Below are 18,633 nucleotides of genomic sequence, written 5' to 3' on the forward strand. Positions count from 1 at the left end.
GCAAAAACGAATGTGGACATCTGTCTCATAATATGCAAATTTGGCTTAATCTTTACTAAATGGTAAAATTGAATGTGTACAAAAGAAATTCTTTGTTTGATTGATGTGTATACCTGTTTGGTATACATAAATACGTGAGATCTTGTGAACACTTCTTAGGTAAAACTGGGTCATGAATGGAAGTGCTTAGGAAGCACTGGTCTAGTGTGAAAAGAATATTCTGGGTGGAGTCATTGGCAACATAATATGGTTAACAATGGGGAAGAACCTTTTAGAAAATCAGATGGTGACAACTAGCAAAGCATTTGGGAATGGGGACTTGGATCAAGGACCAAGGATGACTGTGAAGGGTTTCTCTGGATTCCCGGGGCTCAGTGCTCATTTACAGAAATACAGAAATAAAGAAGTTAGGTGGGGGAACAGAACCCTGAGGGAGGAGCCTGGCTTTGTGCTGGTGTGCTGGCTCTCCTTGTCTGGGATTTGGGAAGTGAGGACCTGCTGTGAGGGAGAGGCTGTTTCTGGAAAGAGGCCTTTGGGAGTCATCCATGGAGGTGATAGTTGAAGCTGGGTGGGAGTGGACGGGCGGTGCAGGACTGGCCCTACTACTTGGGATCATTAGCATTGTTGGCCTCAACCCAAGATAAAAAGGATAAACAAACACTTGCTGAAGTAGGAAATCATTCTGCTGCATTCCCAGTTCTATCTAACTCATGAAAACCAAGATCTACAGGAGAAACAAGAACTTCATACAAGAATTTCAGGTTTAGAAAAATTATACTCTTAATTTATTTTAAATCACAGAACAATATGTGGATATCTTCTTATTCACAAAGAATATAAATATTACATATAGCTTAACAGTCTTCCTTAATTTAACTAATCCTAATCAAATCCTGGTTTCCTTTTCAAGTGTGGCTACTGTGCTGCATTGGGCATTCTTAAGGACTTCTCTATGCATTTATATTGGCATACGTGCATGCACATAAGGATGTACTTTTGGTTTCATGTAGTTGTATTTTGTTTTGTTTTAATGAGCTCATATAATATTTTGCTCTTCAGTTTCTTTTAAAGAGTGTGACAGTCCTGAGATGTAGCTCAGGGCACTGGCAGAGTGTTGCCTGGTGTGTTGACTGGTTTTATATCAACTTTCAGAATCATCTGAAAGTGAGAAAATAACTCAATAAGATTCTGCTGTAGGGCATTTTCTTGATTCATGATTGATGGGGGAGGGCCCAGTTCATTGTAGATGCGGTCACCCCTGGATAGTAGTCCTGGGTTCTTTAAGAAAGCAGACTGAGAAAGCCATGAGGGACAAGCCAGTAAGGAGTGCCTCTCTAGGGCCTCTGCATCGGCTCCTGCCTCCTATTTCCTGTCCTGAGTTCCTGTCCTGAGTTCCTTCCGGGATGAAGAGTGATGTGGAGGCAGAAGCCAAATGAACCCTTTTCCTCCACAAGCTGCTTCCGGCCATGGTGCTTCAGCACAGCAATAGGAGCACTGGCTAAGATACCTAGCATGTGCAAAGCTGTTGATGTGCTTTCCCTGCCCTGTGAACAAAACAAAACAGTAAATAGAGGTATAAAAACAAAATGAAATAAAGGAACACACAGGAGGAAAGGGCAGTGCACTTTTTGAGGTTGCTGAAGTAAGTACCTGAAAGAAAGGAGATGCATGCCTTTGAGGATGCAGAAGTAGAAGGGAGGGGCGGAGCCATTTGTGTGGATTTTGCAGTGTATAAACATGAATGATTGGGAGGGACCCTAATTATTGCCTCTTTGTGTCTTAAACCCATCCTATCCAAGGGGCCAGCTACTAACTTCTAATATGCCATTGGCTTCTTCTTTTTTGTTGTTGTTTTTCTAGACAGGGTTTCTCTGTGTAACAGCCCTAGCTTTTCTGGAACCAGGCTGGCCTCTGCCTCCTGAGTGCTGGGGATTAAAGGCATGTGCCACCACTGCCTGCCTGCCATTGACTTCTTAAAGCTGCTTGCTTACTGTGTTCACCCTTGGCAGGACCCTCCCAGTGCCCAGAAGCTGCAAATGTTGGAGGTTTTGGGGAGAAGGAATGGAAGAGGAATGTGCTGATGAGATGTGGTACCCTACCTCCATCCCTAGTCCCACCAAAGCTGGGGGAAGGTTGATGCGGGGAGGTCTGAGATACTTTTTTGTCTACAAATGTACCATTTATTCCGTTCCTCTGGAGTGCTTGGGATTGAAGCAGCTCCAGCAAAGACTGCTGGGAAAGGAGATGAAGGGCCTGCACAGGCTTTGTCTCCATTTGGTTATGTACTTAAGCTGTCTCTGTTTCTGCCTCTTTCTGCTTTCCCAGTCTTATATCTTTTAACTCATAGCACATCTTGAGTAGATTGGGTCCATTTTTTTATGTAAGCCACCAAAGGCCTCCATTTATTCCCCTTTATTTCTGATGTCTCCTCCTGGAATTCGGAGATTTCCCTGGATGCTAATGTGCAGGGAGTCTCGCTGGTTTTTCCTTTCTGCTGGTACCCTGCTCTGCCAGGCTAAGGAAGCTGCTTGGTGAACAGTCCCCTTGGATGATTCAGAATTATCAGCATATTCCTTGTGGATCAAACCTAGCTGGAATTTCTCTCCATTTCTCTGTCTAGTTCTCCATTCCTGGCCCATTCCCAGCCCAAGCCCTCTCTACTAGCATTCTAGTGAACTCTGGCTTGTCTTAGCTTCCTTTGCTTCTACTGTAGCCAGACTCCACTCACCCTCCGGACTGCTAGACTAATGAATAGGCCCTTTGTCTGCAGAGCCTCTGCAGGTGTGTGTGTGTGTGTGTGTGTGTGTGTGTGTGTGTGTGTGTGTAAGAGTATCTGCTGCCTACTTCTCCAGCTGCATGTTCCAACCCCTTGCTCTGCCTAGGGCTTCACCCACAGCTTGCTGGGTACTACAGCAATAAAGGCACAGTGCTGTCCTCCTAGGGTAGGTCGGCCACTGTCTCTCATTACACTTTCTTCTGTACTGTAATCTCAGTTTAGGCATGGGGCTCTAGAAAGTCTTCCGTGCCTACCCTGGGCCAGGTTCCCTGTGTCTCCCCATTGCACTATATTACTTCTCTTTTTGGGCTGAATCCAAAACAGTATTCACGGGAGTTGGGGGGGGGGAGACCTCAATTCATACTTGCTGAACACTGTTGACCCAGGACAGTGAGCATCTTTGTGGCCTTCCTCCAGGTTTGCCGTCCTGGCATATTCGTGGCTTCAGAAGCACAGCGTGCTATTTCTAGGCCCACATTGAGAAAGCTCCCTCCCTTTGCACTGATTCAGTTTCATTCTGTTTGGATGGTCTGCAGGTAGATAGTGCTCTCCGTCTAGAAAAAGTGGCAGAGCAAGGAGAAGTCATACCCCAGGGCAAAGTCACAGAAAGAGGCCTCCGAGGCACATGGGTTTGGCAAAGGGGCCCTTCTTTCTCCTGAAGCACAATGACCCTATTGCTGTGTGGCCTCTCTCCTCTCATCCAGCCCCTTGGCATACTCAATCTCATCTGACCTTCCTTGTGAATCACTCTGTGAGGTAGAAAGCTCTCATTATCTAAAATATAGCAAATTTGGCTGCTTGGTTTGTTTATCCTACAAGCAGCCATTGAGTTTTTGAAGGAAGTCCTGGCTCCAGTCAAGGGTATCAAGTAAGTAACTGGTGCATAAATAAAGAATTTCCAGTGGTAGTGTGTGCTAGGAAAATGGAGGCAGAGGGATTCCGCAGAAACTCATGAGTTGGTGGGGAGGGGCTGCTTTCCCATCGGGCAAAGCGCTTCTGAGGTGACAGTTGAGTAGAGGTCAGAGGGTGAGAGGGAGAGAGCCAGCTGATGCCCAAGGGGGTTGCTGAGGTCCCAGGATACAGACTGCAGCTGGAGTCCTGAAGAGAGCTCTGTCCCCAGCATCCTGTGATGTCTTTCTTCTCTCTCTACCATGTTCATGGACACCCATGAGTGGTGTCAAAAACAAGGCTTGGATTTATCTAACATCCTTGAGGTAGGCAAAACCTTAAAAGATCATACTAAGCACAGACTCCAGACTGAATTTGAGTATGTCCAGAGAGTCTAGCATGAGGGGTACCATTTGGGGGACTCATGTGGCTTTACATGTCTTACGCAGTGCCTTTCTCAAGGGACCCCTTAAGGTTAAATTTCTTCTCTTTCCAGGTCATCTGAGGCATCTCAGATGCCTTCAACAGTGTAGTAACTAAAAGATTAGTATCGTGATATTTTTTCTAACTGTGTTAAAATAAGTAAAATTTAACCTTTTAGCTATTTTAAAACACAGTTTGGTGCAGTGTGTATATTCATGTCATTGTGCTGTTATATTCATATTGTAATACCTTCCTTATCCACTTACTGCCCTCCCATCCTTCCCTGTCTCCTTGTGTTTTCCTCCTTCTTTATAGCCCAGGCTGGCCTGCAGCTCTCTGTGTAGCCCAAGCTAGATTCAAACTCACAGCAATCCTCCTGCCTCAGTCAACTCAGTACTGAGATTATAGGCATGAGCCACCACTCACAGCACCCTTTCCTGGCATCATCCAAACTGAAACTCTGTACCCATTAAACAGGTCCCTGCCACTTTTAAGCCCTCATGAGTGGCGGGTAATGAGGAAATATCGCTCGCTTATGAAGCCTCATCTGTCAGGGCAGAGCCTCCTAGAGTCCCATGTGGTGTCTTCCAGGGTATGAAGAGCACTAGGGTGGCAGTAATGGTGAGGAGTGAGAGCCTGCTGCAGGTGTCATCTTCCTCCTCTGTCTCAGTCAGACTTGCTTTGGTTCTAGCCATGTTAATTACCCCACGAACCATGCCTGATGTTAATGTGAGGGTCACTGGTCTCAGCCTTGTGGGAAGAACAGTGGGGAAGATAGTTCATCCTGTAAAGAGGTGGTAACTCAAAGCAGGCTGTTCGGGGAGGCAGCTGCCTGGATTTCATTTCCACTTTAGCCTTTATGACTCCAATTTGCTCAGTCTCTCTACACTTCATCTTCTCTCCAGTTGGAAATTCTAGTGTTGACATATTGCCCGTGAAGGATGAATAAGATCAAACCCGTGAGGAGCTTACCTTGATGCCTCATGAGGAGTGAAATCAATTTTCAGAAAATATAATTTATTTTTTTTTCATTTTTTTAACTTTTAATTAGCATACACAGTTCATTATAACTGGGTGTTCTAGTTCCTTTTCTCACTACTGTGACCCCATACCTGCCCAACCCAGTTTAAGGAGGAAAGGATTATTCTCTTGTACAGTTGAAGACAATCATTTCCACCATGGCAGGGAGGACATGGTAGGAACAGGAGGTTAGATGGTTACATTGCATCCACACTAGGACAGTTAACAGGAGATGGGGTTGGGCCACGAGAGTCAAGTCTCACTCCACCTCCTAAAGGTTCTTCAACCTTCCCAAATAGCGTCACCACTGGGAACCAAGTGTTCAAACACACCAACTGATGGAGAATATTCAAACCCAACACCGAATCTATTTTATTTTGGCTACCATAATGCTCTCTAGCTCTATTCATTTTCCCGCTGAATAAAATCCCATCATGCGCATGCCCCATATTTCCTTCATCCATCTGTTGATGGGCATTTGGGCTGCTTGTGTATCTTGGTGTGTCGAATGGCCCAGCAGTCATCACAGATGTGCAACTGTCTCTGTGGTATACCAGCTTGGAGTCTTTCCGGTATATACCCAGGAATGATAGAGTTGGGACATTTGGCACTTCCATTTTGGGGTTTTTGAGAATCCTCCATATGGTTGGTTACAGTGGTTACATCAGTTTATACTCCCAGTAGCCGTGCCTAAGGGGCTCCCTTCCTCCACATCCCTGTCAGCATGTGTGATCTCTATCTTTTTGTTTCTCTCTCTCTGCCTGTCTCTCTCATGTGTATCAGTTCCCTTTCTGTTGCTGTGATAGACTACCACAACCAAAAGCAGCTGAGGTAACAAAGAGGATTGATTTGGTCTCTGGTCCAAAAAGTATAGAGTCCATCACAGCAAGGAAGGATGACCACAGCCAGTGAGTGCATGCAGCGGAAGCAAGAAGCTGACTGATTTCATTTTCATCCCCACAGGAAACAGGGAGAGAAGAGAAATAGGAAGAAGAGGCAGGCTGTAAAACCCCAAAGCTTTCCCTCAAAGGTGTACCTTCTCCAGTAAGGCTCCACATCGTAAGGGTTCCATGACCTTCCCAAACAGTGGCCACTAAGTGGCAACCAAATGTTTAAATACATGGGTCTAAGGGAGGCATTGCTCATCCAGAAGACCTCAGTGTGTGTGTGTGTGTGTGTGTGTGTGTGTGTGTGTGTGTGTGTGCGCGCGCGCGTGCATGTAGGTATTGGGGGCATGTGGACCCCCAGACCCTGAATTTCCTGTAAACAACTTGCTTGTAGCTGCTCTGAGCAAAACAACTTGTTTTCCCTTGTTTGCAGCTGCTCTGAGCACGAGACAGGGGAGTGGGTTCTGGTGGCTGCAGCTGAAAGATCCCGAGAACTGGGGCGTGGCCAGAGCACTGTACACGCTGCACCTGAACACAATAAGGTTGGCATTCTTGGCATTCTTGTTTCAAGGATGACCCGTGTCCCTGTGTCTCTGTCTGTGTGTGTATGTGTTTAAATCTCTTGGCCCCTTTCACAGCTTGCAAACTGTACAGTAGCGTGCGTGAGCATAGACCAGGCGTAGTGCAGGGGCTACATGTAGGTGCACTCTACATGTTATTTTTGAGACACAGTCTCTCAATGAATGTAGAGTTCGTCATACTGTTAGACTGTCAGGCCAGTTAGTCCTGTGGGTCTTTCTGTCCACACTGCCTCAGTGGAGACAGCTAAAATTAGTTGTTGTCTCACACCAGCTCTTTACGTGGGTACTGTGGCTCTGAATTCAGGTCCTCATACTTGCTCAGAAGGCATTTGCCCACAGGATCATTTTTAATCCCCTGATTTTAGTTTCTTTTTTTTAATGATAGCCATTTTGACTGGAGTGAAGTAGAATCTCAATGTCATTTTGTTTTGTTTTGTTTCTTTTTTTGAGACAGAGTTTCTCTGTGTAACAGTCCTGGCTGTCCTGGAACAAGCTCTGTAGACAGACTGGCCTTGAATTCCCAGAGATCCACCTGCCTCTGCCTCCCAAGTGCTGGGATTAAAGGTGGGTACCACCACCACCTGGCTAGACTCTCAATGTCATTTTAAATTTGTTTTCTTGGTGACTAAGGATGTTGTATACATTTTCAAATATTTAGTAGCTGTTTGTGTTACTAAAACTATGGAAAGACGTCCAATGAATATGGGTTAGCAGAATTAATATTGTGAAAATAGCCACCTCATCAAAAGCAATCTACAGATTCAGTGCAAACTCCATGAAGAAAAATCTCCATGACTCTTCACAGAACTTGAGATAACAACCCCAAGTTTTATTTTAGAATCACCAAAGACCCTGAATAGTCAAAGCAATCCTAAGCAGAGAGGTATCACAAACACAATTTAAGATCAATCTTAAATTACACTGGAGTTACAGAAACAAAACCAGTATGGTCCTGGCACAGAAACAGACATATAGATCAAGAGAATAGAATTGAGAATCCAGAATAAACTCCTCCAGTTTATTCTAATCCTTCAAAACATGTTTAAAAACATACACTGGAGAAAAGATAGTCTCTTCATCAAATGATACCGCAAAAGCTGGTTGGTTATCCGCGTGTAGAAATCTAAAACTAGATCGATATCTGTCCCTCTGAACAGAACAGCAGGTAAGGTCATTCATTGCTGTAGAAAAAAGATATGCCTACAGTTCAGAGAGTAGAAAGCTTTTTGTTTTGAAGGATGCATTTTTATTCTTTAAGAATTTCATACATGCATATAATGTATTTTGATTGTATTTCCCTTCTAATTCCCCGCCCCCCCCGAATCCACCCTCTATCCCTCCCAACGTTATGTCCTATGTTTGTTTGTTTTTTCCCTCCTGGTTGAGTTCAGTTGGTGTTGCCCTTATACTCATGGGTGTGTGACCATCCAGTGACTCCCTCTCTCCCAGGGTGTTTTTCTTAAACGTCTTTCCAGAGATGGGTTCGGGTGGAAGGATTCCTGAGAGGAAGAGCAAAGCAACCAGCAATGGTGCACATATTGCTGATCTGTGGGAAGCGATGAAAGAAATGGGGTGCCGTAGCACAAATAATAAAACCTAGAGACAGAAATTGGGGTTCACCCCCCAAACCAGAGAAACAAAGCAGCCACGCCACTAGAGAAGTCTTCCCTCTCCCAAGGCTGGGCGACCACAAACTCAGTTGCCTATACCTCTCTCTCCTCCCATTTTATATTCCCTTTAGTGTTGTGATTAAAGGCATGTGACTTCCTAGAACTGGGATTAAAGGTGTAGGCCACCATCATGTGGATTTGTTTCTACATTGATCTTGTGTATCCCAGGGTGGCCTTGAATTTACAGAGATTCTTCTACCTCTGTCTCCCAAATCCTGGGATTAAAGGTGTGTTTATTCCACCACTGCCTGATCTCTAGTGGCTTAGCTTTGTCCCTGGTCTTCAGGAAAGATTTATTTATTAAAATACAAATAATATACCACTACAGGGTGCTGGCCTCTGTCCTGGACACCTTCCATGGTCTTACTGGGAACAAGTACCTTTAGTATTGTCTGAGGATGTTCTGGATGTTTCAATTCTAAAATAGTTTAAGAGTGACACCCATAGACTCTGATCAGAAAACCATGGTAGAATGCAGCTTGGCACGAAGGAAGGCAGAGGGGCTTGGGAGCATTGAACAGGACACAGAAGAAGCCAGGTTCAGGGAATGGGGTCTGGACCACTCTGAGTGAAATGGGCGTCTGTTTGTAAATGGGACAGGTTAGCCTTGATCACATCAACTCCAACTGTGTTTTCTCATCCTAATTTAATATGAAATGTCACCTAAACCTAACAAATATACCTTTGATAAATATCAGTTAAATGGGGGGGGGGAGGATACATTTGCATGTGGGTATAAGCATGCATATTTGTGGCCAGAACTCAACCAATCTCAGTTCTCATTTCACAGTTCCTGACCACAAGCACCATTTTGTTTGTTTGTTTGGTTGGTTGGTTGGTTTTTTTTTTTTTTTTTTTTTTTTTTTTTTTTTTTTTTTTTTTTTTTTAAGACAGGGTCTCTAACTGTGTCCTGGGTCTTATCAATTAGGTTAGGCTAGCTGACCTAATCCCTGAAATCTGCCTGACTCTGCCTCCCCATCACTGGATCACAAGTATATGCTACCACGCCCATCATTTTACATACGTACTGGAGATTCAACTGGAGTCCTCAAGCAAGCACTTTACCAACTGAGCTATCTTCCCAGGCTCCATCAGAATACTTCGGTGGAGCATTTGTACTCATTTCCTGTTATATGGCCTGACACAAATTATTCAAAAATGTTTGTTAGTCAGTCACTTAACTGTGTACAGCTTTGGTCTTAGCTACCTTCCATGGAGGCAGGAGGATCCCTTGAGTTCAGATAGTAGGATCCCTTTGGGACCAGCCTGGGCTATAAGACAAGATTCTGTTTCAAGCTTAAAAAAAATAACACATTGTATGAATGAGTGAATAATGGATGTATTTTAGCTGTTGATTGTCCTTGTAGGAAAGGTGGGGACCTTTCCTTCTTCAAAGAGGAGGCCATCTTCACACACAGGACAAATGAACTTATGCGTGATTTTAGGTCGTCAAGGCTGTGTGATTTCCCATGATCTCCTGCTCTTAAGAAGCACATTTATAACTCTGGTAAAGAAATTGTGGCTGGTGTGCACCTTTAATCCCAGTTCTCAGGAGGCAGAAGCAGGCAGATCTCTGAGTTTGAGGCCAGTCTAGTCTATAGAGCAAGTTCCACCACAGCCAAGGCTACACAGAACCCTATCTCAAACACAAAAACCAAAACCACAACTCTCCACCCCCAAAAAAGAAACAAAAGAAATTGTTAGTGTTTGTATTTCATTATATACCACAAACTATTCTTTAAAAGAATATAATGACGTTATCTACTACCATACCTAGACATATAATGATACTGCTTGTGGGGATTGTATATGTTTAGGAGGAAAGAATAGAAATATATGATATAATTAGTATTATGGGTAGTATCTTTCCTTTTACCTATCAGTGTATTTTCGTTTTGTTGTTTGTTTTTAATATTTTTGTGGTAAATATGTACTACTTTAATAATTTGGTTTTTTTTTTTTTGTTGTTGTTTTCGAGACAGGGTTTCTCTTTGGCTTTGGAGCCTGTCCTGGAACTAGCTCTTGTAGACCAGGCTGGTCTCGAACTCACAGAGATCTGCCTGCCTCTGCCTCCCGAGTGCTGGGATTAAAGGCGTGCGCCACCACAGCCCGGTTTACTTTAATAATTTGTGTAGGTTTCTTTTCCTTTCCTTTCTTTCTTTTTTGTTAAGAAGTTCTTGTGAAATGTGATTTAATAGGTTTTTAAAGGTTGCCTTTAAAAAATAAAATCCCTGGCACTATATAATCCCAATTGCTACTTGAATTAACGGCATCGTGGTGTTGAAAGCAAACACATCCCCCATACCTTCTACATTAGGAGCCTGGTCTTCCCAGTCACCACAGGGTTAATTGGAGAGAAGCCAGCAGCACTCAGGGGTTGGAATTTGCTACATCATAGCCCCATCTCCCCACCTACAGTCTTACTGCCTCCCTGGGTACCCTGTCCCCTACTATTGCTGGAGCCTTGGGAAGAACCTGAAGGCTGGTGGGACAGGCTGGAGCAGCTGGCTGGCTTCAGACTGTGGACTCTGCAATCAGCTCTCTGTATATTTACCTTGGGGTTACACCATCTTGAAAAATAGCACAAGTGTCAAAGTATAAGCCTGAAGATGAACGAACAAGGGACTCCAAACAAAATAATAAGGACCCCGGATTTCATTGCCTCTTCTTCTCCCCCCGCTAGGTAAGAAGCATGAATAGTGTTGCCTCTCATCTCAGAGGCACAGCTGAAATGAACTTTGAGTTTTAACGAGGTGTTCTATTTGCATTTTTAACTATACTCAAAACAAGCCGTGAGAATGACATCAACTGTTTGAGTCAGCTGTTGGCCCGGGCATCTACCCAGCATTTGAGGTCATTGGTGGTATCCACGAGCAGTGAGAGCAATATTTTTTTAGCTTGTTGACTAGAGGGCCTTCGTTGGTGCTAGTGTTAAGTAGAATACGGGTTTGAAGTAGAGCATGGCTAGGAATGGCCATGTAATGCATTAAATATGCCAGGGCTTTATGGGAGAATTCCCGTGAGACTGGGGAGTTATTTAGTCTGGGAAACATCTTGCTTGGTGTGATGATGAAGTGTAGCTTAGGCATCACTCCTAGGGGACCCACAGAAGAGGGTTCAGTAGGCACAACCATGAAGAACAGTTTGCAGAAGCCAGTTGGTACCTTCTTTTGATGCAATAGGGGTCATCTTACTGAGAAAGTGTAATGGGAGAGCAGACTAGAGGAGAGCCGTTCTGTTGGATTTATCTCCTCCAGGCTGGGTTTTCATTACATGTATTTTTAATTCTTTGGAAGACTCTCAGAATAATTGAAGAATGGCTCGAAAGAATGCTAGCTTGAAGAGACCTTCAGCAAATGGATGTGTTGATGCTACCTGTCAATTAATTAAAAGTTGGTTATAAAGGAGCCTGTCGTTACACCACGGAAATGGTGGCAGTTGGCTGCTGGGGAAACTCATGGGATGTGCAATGCAAGGCCTTTAAGGCAGCAGTTTCGGCTCCTTAAATTTCCCTTCATATCTGGGTTCCCAAAATGTGCCTCCTCACCCAGGAATGGGAACTGTCCAGTGCCCGTTGAGTTCTGCTGCCTTTGCTGGGATTATGCTCTGAAAGGGTAGGGTGATGTCCATGGTCTAGCCAGCCCAGAACCTTCTGTCTATCTCAAGTGTAAACTGACTGGGATTCCACCTTACACTGCTATTTTGTGCCTGGCCTTCCTCAGTGGGGTAGGCCCTTGTTAAAGCATGTGCCACACCCTGGGAGGGCCTCCCTTGTTGGCTTTAGTCCATACTGCTTTCTGCCAGTCCGATCTGTGTGTTTCTTGAAATCACAAGTTGGACACAAGATAGTCACAGCCCGTGTGTGCATGATTGAATGGAATAACTCCCCATGCTTAGGCTGTCAGGGCCGGAATACCCGGTAATTTATGGCATTAGCTCATGCTCCCATATTTTGTTTATAACTGTGTAGTAATTTAAGATTGCCCTGTATACAGGGATTATGCCTCTCCTCGTCAACTTGTGTAGGACCTCACTATGTGCTAGACATTGAGGAAGCACACAGAACTTTCAGATTCGTTCAGTTGCCTTACTGTATAGGTTAAGGAAAATGATTACATCTTAACAAAAAAATGATCTACACACAACAGTAAGTGAGCAAATATTCATTGAACCTTTATAATTTTAGTGCTAGGGAGAGATTTAAATGAAATAGACATGATCCCATATCAGGAGGCATGTGATAACTCCAGAAAGTATTCATCATGATGAGGAGAAAAGATGCTAATTCTTTTTGAAGGTTAATTGTGAGGGTTACATGAGAAACTATATATATATATACATACATATATATATATATATGTATGTATGTATGTATACACACACACACACACATTTTATGGATGGAGAACCAAGGCTTAGTGAGACTGAGTTGTCTAAGATCTGTCTGTTAAACAAGCAGGCTCTGAAAACTGTTCTGAGAGCCTTTAAAGATTTCACAACAATATGTTACAGTTAAACAGGTTGCTCATGGTTTGTGGTGGTTTGAATGAGCATGGCCACGACAGGCTCATGTATTTGAATGCTTGGTCTGTGGCTAGTGGAACTGTTTAGGAGGGATTAGGAGGTGTGGCCTTAGTGGAGGAGGTGTGTCACTGGGAATAGGCTTTGAGGTTTCAAAAGCCCATGCCAGGCCCAATCCTATCTTTCTGTCTCCATCCCTTGGATCAGGATGTAAATTCTTAGCTGCTGCTTCAGGAGCAGGCCTGCTGACTTGCTGCCATACTTGCCACCATGGTCGTGGATGTCCTCTGGAACTGTAAGCAAACCCCTACTTAAGGCTTTTTTTCTGTAAGTTGCCTCAGTCATGGCGTTTCTCCATAGCAGTAAAAAAGTAACAAAGACACTCTTCTAAGTCCTACAGCCGAGGGAGCATGTAGGAGAGAAATGCAGCTAGTGACCCCAGCTTGTGACCTCTGGGATAAAGCAGAGAGTTGGGAGTTACATGCCTGGGCAGCTTCCACATTGACCAGAGCGTAGACTCATACCTGTATTCTAAGCCGCTGGGGAGCCTTGAAGCACAAGGGCTGCTGCAGACGGAGGGCTGCCTGGACTACCTAGGGAGACCGCATGGCAGTCAAGAAGCAGTAAAGCATTTTCAGTGCTGCTCAGAGAACCATACTTGGAATCTTTTCACGTCATGCGTCCACTCCCTCAGCCTGCAGCAGTTGGATTCTGTCTCCACAGCTCAACTTTGTGTGTTTGCAGAAGCATAGCTCTGGAGAGCTGGAAACCCTTCTGAAGATGTTCTGTGTGCCTGAGCTGTCTAGCACAGCCGTCACTAACCCAGATGACTCCTGAGTACCCGAAAGTACTTGGTTGGCGAGTGCAACCAAGGAGGCCAGAGATGGTCCTGGTTTCTTGGTGTTGGAGTCCCAGGCAGTTGTGAGCTCTCTGATATGGATTCTGGGAACCAAAGTTAGGTCTTCTCTGGAAGATCATCAAGCACTCTTGACTACCGGGACATCTCTTCAGCCCTTAGTTGTAGTTTATTTTTTTAAAAAAAATTAAAATCATTCAACAGTTTGTGGCTGCTGGGGTTGGGGGGAGTCTGTTTTCTTTTAGGATTTTGTAGGTTACTCATGCTCTGGTGGATGGTTGCACATACTGATGACACTAACTCGACTCTGTGGGTTTAAAAAAATAGAGTATGTGAAGTTGGAAGGAAGATGTGGTGGGCTGGTTCTCAAAGGAGTTGGGGGGAGGAAGTGGGGCGTGGTTTTGATCAGAACACATTGTATATGTACAAATAAACAACAATAAAAGCATTCTAAATACAATGCCCTTTTCAGGAAAATATATTTAAAAACCAATTTTTTTCCTTTAAAGGAATTGGCTTAAAATCCTTTTTAGGTTTTTGAAAGGCAAGGGTTTCAAATTTTGATTAAGCCCATTTCATCTTTTTCCTCGTCTTTATTATTAGTGCTTCTCGTGTCCTAAGAAAATGATCTGTGCCTTAGTGTCATGAAGGTGTGAACTTCTTCCTGTGTGTTTCACCATGTGGGCTTTCTGTTTGGCTCTGTGGTCCATTGTGAGTTAACGTCGTGTATGACAGGGTGTAAAGGGCCACACTCCAATGCTGGAGGTGAGGCCCATGAGTGGTGTCACATTGAAATCCCGTCCCTCTTCTTTTGACTTCAGTCTGAATGCTTACAGCTTTTGTTATTTCTGGGGGGGATGACTGTATTTACCAGAAGGGTTTCCTTTTCTTGTAGCTTATTAGCTTTACAACTGAGACTTAACCTGATATGGACAACCTTTTTGCAAGCCTCCATTTTTTTGAAAATTCAATGAATTCATAAGTAGAAAACTAATTCTGTAGCATTTTCATTACATATCAGCCAACTCCTCATGCCTAACATATGCAGGATATAAAACTGAGGTATCTGGGTCTTTGGGGTCTGAAGCCTGACATTTCAGACTCTGTAAGATTTCTAATCAAGAATGCTAAAGCCATGAGGGGTTAAACCTTTGTGGTCTTGGACAGGGACCCAGATGAGTACACCAGTGCCTTGGGGGAATGTTTCAAAGCTTTATTTCCTGTGAGTTATGGAATTTCCATCGTAATAGTTCAGAGAAAGGAGGTCAAGAGGGAGTGGAGCTGCAGATACTTGGAAGAAGCAGCAGTGGGGATCGACTTGTACCATGTAGTGTTTGTGTGTGGGCATGTGCGCATTGCACCCACGTGCCCCGTGTGCACGTGACAGAGAAAGGGAGGACAGACTCATGAGAGCACACATTCCTTCTTTAATCTCTTTGCATAGTGAGCCTGGGGGAGGAGAATGTATAAGCAAACAACTGTCCCCTCGTTGGCTGTCTGTCGTCCACAGATATTCAGAGCAGCTCAGTAAAGCTCTTTAGGTTTGGAGATGTAAGTGAGCCTGTTAAATTCTGCTTCCAGCTCTCAGAGTCACCTTAGTGGTTTTTCTCATGATGGTGACAGAGATGAGCAGCTTTCACTTTGACTGGCTGGATAAAATGGTCTCCTGAGAGCTTTAGGCCAGTTCTCAGCTCTGCACTGGGCAGTCCCCTCCTTTACCTTTTGTTATCTGTACTGTTCCTTCTATTCAAAGTCTCCTCTCCTCTCCACGGCTATAAATAATTGCCATCTTTCTGTAAAGTCCCAGCTCAAATCCCCCATCTGCTGGTCTTCTGGTTAAGAACCATCTGAACTATGCACACTCTGACAGGTGCAAAACCTGACGGTTTGCTGACAGCTAAGGTTTATTTCTTTATTTACTTATTTATGAGTGTATATTCACTGTACATGTGCTGGGTTTCATAACAGCGTGTTCCTAAGTATGTTTCAGATCCAGCCATCATGTCTTTCCTCAGACTAGCAGAGAGGAATAAGGGAGAGGAGAAGTGTTGTTGGAGGCTGCTTGTTCGTTTCCCGGCTGCCCAGACTTTCAAAATAATCACACAGAAACTATATTATTTAAATCACTGCTTGGCCAATCACTTAAGCATATTGCTGGCTAGTTCTTATGTCTTAAATTAACCCATTTCTATTATTTTATATTTTGCCATGAGGCTCGTGGCCTACTGGAAGGGTTCCGGCTGGTGGCTCATGCTTGTCTCCTCTGGCGGCTCCATGGCTTCTCCTGACTCCACCTTCTTTCTCCCAGCATTCAGTTTAATTTTCCCCTCTTAGCTCTGTTCTGCCCTGCTATAGGTCCAAAGAAGTTTCTGTATTAATCAATGGTAATCACAGTATACAGAGGGAATCCCACATCGCCTCCTCTTTTCTGTTTAAATGAAAAGGACGGTTTTAATTTTAATATAGTAAAATTACATATAACAAAACAGGTATCAAGCAAGAATTACAGTTATAATATTTATACTTACTTTATCTTTTATCATAACTAAGGAAGACTATAACATGTTTCTTGCTTGATATGTTTTTTGCTGGTTGTAATTCTAATTTTTATTCTTGATATTTGTTCTTATTATATATAATTTTGTATTAGGCTTAGAACTTTCTTATTTAAACAAAAGTGGGGAGGTGCTGTAGGAATTCCTTCAGCCAGTAGCCTTTAAGTTACCGGCCCACTTGGGTGTGGCCTCTTATACTATAAATACTGATGTAAAGTGTACACGCTCCCTCTCTCTTCTGGCTGTTAGATTCGATTCCTGTTCCCCATTTGTGCAGAGGACTGTGATCTGTGAGTCTACCCCTAAATAAATAACCCCTTTATTATTCTCAGTTCTGAGCTAGTGTGGGATTTCTTTTCAGCATCCATCTTCAGAGAAGGACTGTCCCTCCAAGGACATTTCTCAGAAGCTGCAAACCACTTTTCCTTATGTCTCATTGGCTGTACCATAATCACATGGCCACATTTAGATATAAGGGGTAGTCATGACTCTGCCCTGAAATTCAGATATTATGTTATTGAGGATAACTATGAGCACAGATTTCTAGGGAGGGAGGGGACCACTGCTAGGGAATAAAGGACTCTTTGCCACCCAAGTGATACAGTGCTTTTGCAAATATTACATGAGATTCTATATATCTGTTTGAACAAGGTTTTCACACAGTCTATGTTCTGTTAAGTACTAACTATTGTTCTTATAATTAAATTTGACAGACAGCCGTCCATTCACTCAATCTATTCAGCATATTTCGAGCTCCCTCAGTACTGGATGCTGCTGCTCTATTGAAATCCCTCTACCAGCATCTAAAGAAGCCCATCATCAAAGATGGCTCCCCGCTGGGTAAACAGCTCTACAAAGACAGGGAATTCTTTGTCAGGCTGGGCCACAGACTTTCTTCCTAATAATTAATATGCTTGGCCCTTATTCTGCCTTTTGAGACAATATGAAGCAAGCCTTTATTCATCTTGAGACCAGATAGCCGAAGACAGCGATCAGGACTCCCACTTCATTTTCTGGCTCTACACATGCAGCTCATCATCTCTATTTATCTGGGACAGGGATGGTGAGCCTCCTTTATAACGGGCCAGATGGTAAATACTTTCGGCTTTGTGTACCACATGGTCTGTGTCACAGCTTCCCGACTCTTCTGTTATAATGTAGAAACGGACATAGATATGACATAAATTAGTAGATGTAACTGCGTGGCAGTAAAATTTTATCTATAAAGTCTGGTGGCAAGCCAGATTTGGGCCTCAGGCTGTAGTTCTCTACCCCTGTTTTAGCCCATGAAAAGCCATTAGCACCATTATTCTTGGCTGATACGCCCTATTCTGAAGCTAAAACCTCCCTCTGTGTCACCCTTTGATCCGATCCTTTATACCTTATATCTGTTTTTCTTATCTTACTGCTTCGTCTATGATTTCCAACACAGTTTATATCTCCATAGCTCTGCTCTGGTTATTCATTCCCCTAATCATACCATCTACCCCCAATAAATTTCTAGCTTAGGCATATTAGATTGACATATTACATAACCTTAGGCCATACATCCCTTGCACTCTCATGGGGTGATCTTTTTCTAGTCTCCCTCATAAACATTTCTTACATGTCCCTGTAAGAAAAACTATAAATCTCATTTTACATCTTTCTGCTTTTCATATCTGTTAAGACTATGGTCCACATTTTGGTGCTTCTAATTTTATTGAGACAATATCATACCGCTCACTGTAGCTTTAATTCTAATCTTAGCTAACCCTTTCTTTGAAAGTTAAACCCGGGACTACTTTAGACGGTCTGGGCAGAAATTAGCATTTGTTGATTGGCTAACTACTTTTGACATGTATGACACAGGTGTTTCTTCCTAGTATTGATAATTCAAGAACAATAGCAACTGGTGGTCACAAGACTGATATTAAGGAATTGATTCTGATTATAAAGCAGAAATGAAACTCAAGCAGACCTGGTGAAGAATATGTGTACAATTGTCTCATGAGAGGAAATTCAACAAACACCATGCCACCACCACAGCAGAGCCATTGAGCCTTGACTGTCCTTTCTTGTGACTAATGTAGACTAACAGACATTTCCTCTGAATCGATATCTTTCAAAGCTTTCCATTCATGACCTCATTTTTGAAGGCAATTTTATTTCTATTTTGCAGGAGAGAAACTCAAACCTGACTATAAAATATTCACCAGAGGTCCCAGACCCTGTGTTTGGCTGCTTTAGTTCATCTCAATTCACATTGTTTTTCTCTGGGAAGTACACCGCACCTCATGGTTTTGCTAACTCCTACTTGTCTTTAATAATGCAGCTTAATCATCATCATCTCCAGCAAACCCACTGCGGAAATCAATCCCGCCTCATGCCCACCATCTGTTTGAGGTGTTCTTCGTCAGTGTTGACACAGCGTTGTTTGTAACAAACCTTGACTGGTAACTTATTAGCTCATGAAG

General features: G+C 43.4%; 1 protein-coding gene across 2 annotated transcripts in view; it reads left to right on the forward strand.

The window, feature by feature from the left end:
- Plce1 (phospholipase C epsilon 1) overlaps positions 1–18,633 on the forward strand; it is a 275,418-nt gene that overhangs the window by 16,278 nt on the left and 240,507 nt on the right. The gene's annotated exons all lie outside the window — the stretch shown is intronic.

This window comes from Arvicola amphibius, chromosome 1 (genome assembly GCF_903992535.2).
Source record: "Arvicola amphibius chromosome 1, mArvAmp1.2, whole genome shotgun sequence".
Classification (NCBI taxonomy): domain Eukaryota; kingdom Metazoa; phylum Chordata; class Mammalia; order Rodentia; family Cricetidae; genus Arvicola; species Arvicola amphibius.